The sequence below is a fragment of the Chaetura pelagica genome, unplaced genomic scaffold (assembly GCF_000747805.2).
Source record: "Chaetura pelagica isolate M959 unplaced genomic scaffold, ChaPel_1.0 scaffold17, whole genome shotgun sequence".
NCBI classification, from domain to species: domain Eukaryota; kingdom Metazoa; phylum Chordata; class Aves; order Apodiformes; family Apodidae; genus Chaetura; species Chaetura pelagica.
Window position 1 is genome coordinate 10569589 of NW_009970726.1, and position 8065 is coordinate 10577653.

The following is an 8065-nucleotide window of genomic DNA, read 5'->3' on the forward strand; positions in this document are numbered from 1 at the left end:
CCCTATTTATTTCTCAGCTAAAGTTTCCCCTTGCAGATAATACAAGATCTAGGACACAGTTCATGAACCTACGAGCCAGTAGGCTTAAGACAGAAGTCTTTATTTACACAGTGTAATGATTAGGTGGAGTAAGTTGCCACAGAATGTTTGGACGCCAACATAAAAATAGCTTTAAAGAGCTATTGGATGAATTAATGGGCAAAAATGTGTCTCTTTCTTTTGAACACTGTGATCTGCTAACATCTGAGTCAGAAAATTCCTGTGCCACAGATTGCCAGAAGCTTGGAAGTATGCCTTCCATACTTGGAAGAAAACTCAGTGCACACTTCCTATGTTATTCCATAATCCTTTCTTCAGCATTTGCTGTTGATCCATGTGAATGGGATAAGATTGTCCTGTTGTCTGGATATAGCTATTTTCATGTACGGATAGAGTTTTTAGAAAGACCCTAAACTTCAGGGATCAGTAAAGACACTAAAATGACGGTCTTGTTTTGAAGACATAAATGCAATGATATGAAATGTAGTATGTTGTGAAGTCCTTCCCCATCTGAAATATGAGAAGAATGCAAATTGGAGCTTAAACTAATGTAAACTACTGTTAGTATCTTTGAAGATTATAAATAGGTAATTTTCAGTTTTATCTGTACAGGATGGACCCCATGCAGGCACACAACATAATGAACAATGTATTGCTTAATGAGTTGACCTTGCTGAACTGCCAAAAGGCTAAATATTGAGTAAGTAAACTAAAAGCCTAAGGAAACTTAGAGAATCTACAGCAGTGCACTGTCTTTCTGTAACCTAGGTCCTGCATTCCAATCCCAACAACCCCAGTGAAGGAATTTCATTATATTTAATGTGAATTTCAGCATTTTTAACTAATTAATCTTTAAATGAGGCCCTTTGACACTGTCTTATAATGAGAAAAATACTTGGATATCTAAAGTAATCTCACTAATAATGAATTTTCCAAATTAAGGTTAGAAGGGCACTTTCAGATCAATTTTTTTCTTTATCCTACTTGTCTGGTATTAATCAGTCTGTCCTTTGGCTCAACTGCATGGGCACTAAAAGTATCATGTTACCATTGCAAATAAATGCAGCAATAAAAAAAAAAATCTTTTCCACCTACATCATATAAACTCTGTGAGACAAAGACTGTTTTCTTGGTTATTATTTCAACAGTGCAATAGAACTCGACACCCAGCTGGTTGTGAAAGATTATTCTAGATAAGGAAAGTTTATTAAATTTTTTCTCTTAACTCCTTGCCCTTAGGTTACAGCCTTTGAAATCTGCAGTACCAAGTGCTGTCACAGTAATTCAAATCTTTAAGTAACTCATTGTAAGGGTTCACTGTTTGGCTCTGCTATTTAAAAATGATAGCAAATATCTGATTATGAATTATTCATTCTTCAAGCCTTTGAAAGAGTTTCTCCATGTCTCTGAACAATACAGGTATTTTACCCAGCTCTCTCTTTGTTTGTCTTCAAGAAGAACCAAGTGGATTAAAAATGTGGCTTTAAAAATATGTGTCTAGCCAGCTGCTGTGTTGTGTGTTTTTTCTATAAGAGAGATAAAAACCACTGCAGTTGGAGTCAAAGGCAAGTTATGAAATCCCTGATGTGCAACAACTGTGGAGTAGGCGAGTTGAATGGTTTTGCCTGGTCACAGGACAGACAACATAAAAGAGGAACAGCAGTGAAATTATCAGCTAGTGGAGCAGAACTCTTGGCCAGGAGGAAAGACCTCTTACAGAACACTGTAGGCACATCGAGGCCTCACTAAAAAGAGTAATAATATATTCTAATGCTTTTAATTTATTGTATTAAACAACAGATTGCCTGACCTGTGCATGGGATTGGTTTCTAATGGAGCTGCTATATTTCAGACTCATAAAAGCAAAAAACCACTTGACATCCAAGAGAAAAGGGCAACAAATATATTACAAAACTTAATGAATCCAATAGACATAAGAGTTCAACTAAAGGTGAAAAATAATCATGCTATAAATGTCAATGGGTAGTATGGGCTATTAAAATACTACTTTACTCCTGCTTTTACTAAGGTATCACTGCTGTTTTCAATTGGGTTGCACCAGTGTAAAATTGGAAGACAGAGCCCTTAGGCTGCTTTAATTTATAATAGGATATAAATTATTTGGAGCTGAAATTCCATCAGTTTAATGGCACCGTATCAAAAAGACATCCATGCAAAATGTAGGTTTCTCTATGTACAAGTGTTAGTGATTTTGTTCACGTCTGTATTTGACACTGTGTCAGTAACCGATATGAGGAAAAAAGTCCAGATATCCTTGTGCTCAAAAACAGTCCCACCAATGCTACCAATCAGACTCTACCTCTGTAAATCTGGTCTGATCGCCTCATGAGAGTCTAACACCAGTTTACCTCAGGACCACATTGCACCAAGCCACCGAGTTTGATAAAGCATATTTTGTGAAGAAAATGTGCTTCTGATTACAAACGGAGAATGTGTACATGACATAGTTCCTGGCACGTGCAAACTAGCATTGTCACAGAGGACAAGAAGGCACAATTAAACCTGTACTTCCCATGTTCCCTTCTTGTCCCAAAAGCAGAGTTGATGGAAAGCAGGACCTTCTGAGTGAGCTGGCCTTGTTTTGCTGCCAGCACTCAGGTGCACCAAGGTCACACCAAACAGCGGCAGGCAGTGAGGGAGAGCCAGTCTCCCCCCAGAACATGTGAAACTTTGAGGGATGGAAAATGAATCCAGGTCTCATGGACCACTAGACTTCCTCATGTTTCATACTCCTGTAAGTATCCTAGCAGTACAGGTATGTGATAGTTTTCAGGATTTAGCATAATCCATCATTGCATCCAGAAGAGAGACAGATCTCCAGAATGCAGAGCTGGCACCTCAGTAGGAGGCAGGCGGCCTGGTCTGGTCACTGTTAGCAGCTGGAAATTGATCTCACACACACCTGAATTCTCCTTATTTTGTGCAATTCAGTTCATTCTGAGCATTTTACTGGATTCATAAATTACTCTCTTCAACACTTATCCTGAGAATTTTTTCACCTGAAGCACCTTCAACTATTGAAAATAGATGGACTTCTTTTACCTCTCTCAAGTCACAGTTGTTGGCATCAGTATTAATGTTGACCACCCAAGAGAATACAATACCGTTTCTGAAAGAAACTGAGATAAAAGAGTGTGTGTGGGATGGGAAGAAACACAGGGGACAGATGGGGGACAATCAGTGCCTAGAAATACCTGTATATAAATATAGGAAAAATAAAGACCCGCAGCAAGAATTTACTTTCTGTTACTTTTCACAACCTGTATAAGATACACATGGAAACATTTCCTCTCATTTTGGTCAGCTTCAATTCAGTCCATGAGGTATAAAGAAGTTACTTCATTATGGACTGGTTCACTATCGCACATTGTCAGACACAGAGAGAATCTGTGTCACTACTGCCAGTACAGAATCTTCTGTGGAGGTAAAAATCTCCAGCTTCCAGTGCCAGTTACCAAAACACTTTAAAACATTCAAGATCTTAAGTGATCTAATTAAGGGACATGTTTTGATTCCCGGTATAGTGGGTATGGTACGAGTGGCTGCAGAACACAGAAAGGAAAAGCTGAGTATTTAATGGTCTTTGTAGGGAATGGCTGTGGAAAATACCACAGGAAAGGAAGGAAGCATCTCCTTCCTCCCAGCCACAGTTAACAGCTATTCATGTAATTGCATGAGTTATTTAAAAATAGCTATTGCTGGGTATGGCTGATCTAAATAAAAATTACTGTTTTTACCACTAAGAGTATATGCAAACAGTTCTACCTTCATGCTAAGCTTCTGCAAAACATTATCAGAAGTGTATTTTCAATAATTGATATGTTTGTCTTTTCTTGGAGTTTGTTGGCACTCTATTTCCACCTGTGGGATGTAACCATTACTGTGTCAAATGAACTTTGATATTGTTTTAACAGCTTAAAGAAGGGCAAATGTTGTGAATTACACTGCAGTTGCTAAAGCATCAGACACTGACAATGTATTTTTCTTTCCCTTCATGCAGAGGACATGGTTGGAAATGCAAGGCTTGAGTGAGAATATCTTTCATATTTCCCCACAGCAGCAAGCAGGTATCCAATTTATTCAATTTCAGTTTTTTCTGGATAACATCCAGTTTGCTGGACTGGGCAGCCCACAACTCATCTCCATCATTCATGCCAATGATTAACATGTGAGAGGTGAGCAAGAAAACTCTGCAGTGATGCTGAGGCTCTGAGTAAAAAAAAACACTCTGGAATATAATCTCTACTCAAAAAGCTCCTGTGCTCCATGTAGCACTGAAAAAAAGAAAAGGATAACTAATTCCACATGCTATTCAGTTTTCACAGAGCAGCACCTAAATCACCACTTCCGGTGTTGCAACTTCCAAGACTTAGGCCTTCCTATATCCATTTGAATATTGCATAAAAATTCAGCCTACATCAGGAATTAGGGTAAGAGATTTTCTGTTTATATACTTTCTGAAACCTTTAAGAACTGTGAGTAAAAGAGAAGTTGGCTGATTCTTTTAAGGGGAGCTGTAAATGGAATTGCCACCTTCCTTCTGGCAGCCAAGCAGACTCAGAAATGAGCATTTGTCTATTTGTCTATTTGATTTGAATCTTAGTAAGTCTGACTAGAAATGAAGCTAGCAATTAAATTACGGTTCATTAGCCATTTTCCTGTCCGAGCATCTTCATAATTTTTTCTGACTTGCATGCCATTGGTGGCCAAATTCTGGTCACTTCCCAAGTAAATGTTACATAGGTCTGTTCCAACAGGCTGTGTAGTTCAACAACACTTCAGTATTTGCTTGAGTTCAGCCAATTTCTACACCTAGAACAGATCTAGATGGACTTTCCAAATCCTCAGGAAAAATAAAAACTGCCTTTAAAAAGAATAACTATTTTTGTGATTTAAACGTGTTCTGCTAAAAATATTCCAGCTAGTAAAATGTTCCCTCATTGCTATGGAAGCTAAAATGATTCTGTATCCTTCAACATGTCTTAACTAAATGACAGCTATTATTAATTAAGGCAGAATTGCACCAGGTAGGATGGTCACCTTCAGTAAAATTACAAAGAAATGTTCTGGTACAAAAGAAGGGTCATGCTATTCCTGTTTTCCCAAGCTGTACTACAAATATAGGCTGACAGGTTAATAAAAGCATTTTTAAACAGTTGCGAGAGATCACCCATCTGATTCAAGAATTCTGTTCCTCAGTTAACTTATTATTCAGCTACTGAAAACTTAATTTTCCCATCTGTGACATGACAAAATAAAACAAAAACAGTATTAATATTTATGTTCTAAATGGAAAAGGCTTTCAAAGCATGTTCATAAAGTGGAAAATAAAAGCATAAGTTTTGGATAAACTTTCTGGCATTTTGCATATTCAAAATTTTTCAGTCTTGCTGGCAGGATTTGTTGGCTTAAGAGCAAGAGGTTATAGTTTATAGAAGTTATTAATGGGTGGATAGTGATTTTACTTTTATATAATTTGAATGGTAAGTCTCTATTATAAGGGTTAGTTAACTCTAAATACAGTTCATACCATTAAGAATACATACTCCAAAATTCCCCACAGCTCAGAAAAAATATATTTATTTGGGCTATTTAAATGTTTCATGATGGTGTTTACATTTTATATAAAGGTAATTCAATAGAATGTGTGTGCATATGTGTGCGTATCAAACCTACTGGTAAAACTAATTTGTATATGAAAAAACTTTGGAATTAACAGTGAACTTTTTTCTTTCACATACAGGGTCTCATTTTTAATTAATCATGTTGTTGTTTTCTTATGAAACATGTAAAATCCAATACCTTATGTTAGTGGTATAAACTTGACCATCATTAGAAGTAGCTGATGGAAAACTAAATACTTTGAAACAATTTTGTGAGTCCTTATGCATGGAATGCTTTCCTTGTATTGATGCCTACCAATACTTCCAATTTTCTGACCAGATGCATGCTCAAAAATGGTTACAGTGAATCTGCTAAGGTGACATCAGGCATCACTCTAATGGTCTGCATTTACTCATTGAGAAAACATGCAAAAGAGCTGAGACTTCTTACACATTATTTCCTCACATCCTCATAAGAACAATGGTCAGTACAGGATATATTTATATTATTGCATTAGTTTGCAGTTCAAGTGAGAACACTCATCTTTTAGGCAAGAAACAGGCCCAGCACAGGAGCTGCCTCACACTCAGCTCTCCTGGCAGTATTTTGATTTTTTAATTCAAGCGTAACTATCAACAGCAGCTCACAAGTAGCAACAGGTAGTTCTGTGTGAAGGTTGGCACAATTTTTTCCTTTTTGCATATTGTAAAAAACCTCATCACCACTGCATACAGCACAAGGCAGAAAAAACCCAGTTGTTTACATTTTCCATGTACAGCAGTGGGTGCAGTAAGAAAGCTCAGGATGCTAAGTCCTGAAAGGGATGAAATTATAAAAAGAAAGATTTTTATTTATTTTCAGAAAAAATATTGTAATTTCAAAGGTTAATTTTGATCTTACATTATAAAAATAGAATAATAGAATATGCTGAGTTAAAGAGACCCATCAGGATCCTTGAGTCCAACTCCTGTCTCTGTGTAGGGCACTATGTGCCTGAGAGCATAATCCAAATGCTTCTTGAACTCAGGCAGGCTTGGTGCTATGATCACTTCCCTGGGGAGCTTGTTCTAGTGCTTGACCACCCTCTGGGTGAAAAACCTTTCCCTGACACCCAACCTAAACCTCCCGATTCAGCTTCCTGAACATTATGGGGAGGAAGACACTGCCTCTCTCTTTGAGAGAAAGTGTGCAGGATTTGGGTTTGTTTTTTCACTCTCAGTAGTGATGCTCTCCTACCTTCCTGTACCTGCCCTTTCTTCTTTATCTGGATTACTAAAGCTATTCTAATTTAACATGTAGTGTACATTATTACAGTATAAACCCCAAAATGAGCAGAATCACTTGTGTTTACACACATATGGCTGACCAGGGAACTAGGATAGCAAAAACGGTCCCTGAAATACACATCTCTCTGACAGTTCATCGGGCTCCCTGGGTTGCAGCCGCTGCTTGAGGAAAGGGGAACACGCAGTGGACAAGAGATTCACTCCTGAAATGCTGCATGCTCTTAAAAAAGGCACTCATTTTTTTACTACTGTGACTTGGCACCATCATGTGGCCACTTTGAGTTTGCTCAATTTAAGTAATAATTTACACAGAAAAACATGGGCAATGAATTAGTGACAGTTTAAAAACTATTTCAGTCTATTTTAGAAGGAGACAGTATATATCTTAAAGATACACATTCAAAAACTTTCAAACACGTTGTCTTCCAATTGTCCTTTTTTCCCTGAACCTGTGCTTACTTAATCATGGTTTTCATTATGATCTTTAAATCAGAAGTTGTCAGGCTACAATAGTTAAAGGTATTTTCAGCACTTGGTCTTGGTCCAAACTTTATCAATGATGTACAAAATCAGTATAATACCGTAGACAGCTGCCCCCTTCCTCACTACGAGAGCTTTGGAAATTATTTGCTGGAATTAATGGGTCAGTATTTTCTGTTGTACATAAAAAATCCCAAAACATTAAGAATTTCAGTAAGCGTATTGTTTACATAGCTTGATCCAAACAGGTAGTGTACATATCAGGACATAGTGAGCTGACCAGCAAAGAAACATCTCAGGGTGCTGGTTGACAGCAGGATGAACATGAGCCAGCAGTGTGCTCAGGTGGCCAAGGCCAACAGCATCCTGGCCTGCATCAGGAATAATGTGGCCAGCAGGAGCAGGGAAGTGATCCTGCACTGTGCTCACATTGGTGAGGTGACACCTTGAGTATAGTGTTCAGTTTTGGGCCCCTCACTAGTAGAAGACATTGAGGTGCTGGAGCATGTCCAGAGAGCTACCAAGCTGGTGAAGGGTCCAGAGAACAAGGAGTGGCTGAGGGAACTGGGGTAGTTTAGTCCAAAGAGAAGGCTGAGGGGAGACCTTATTGCTCTCTACAATTGCCTGAAAGGAGG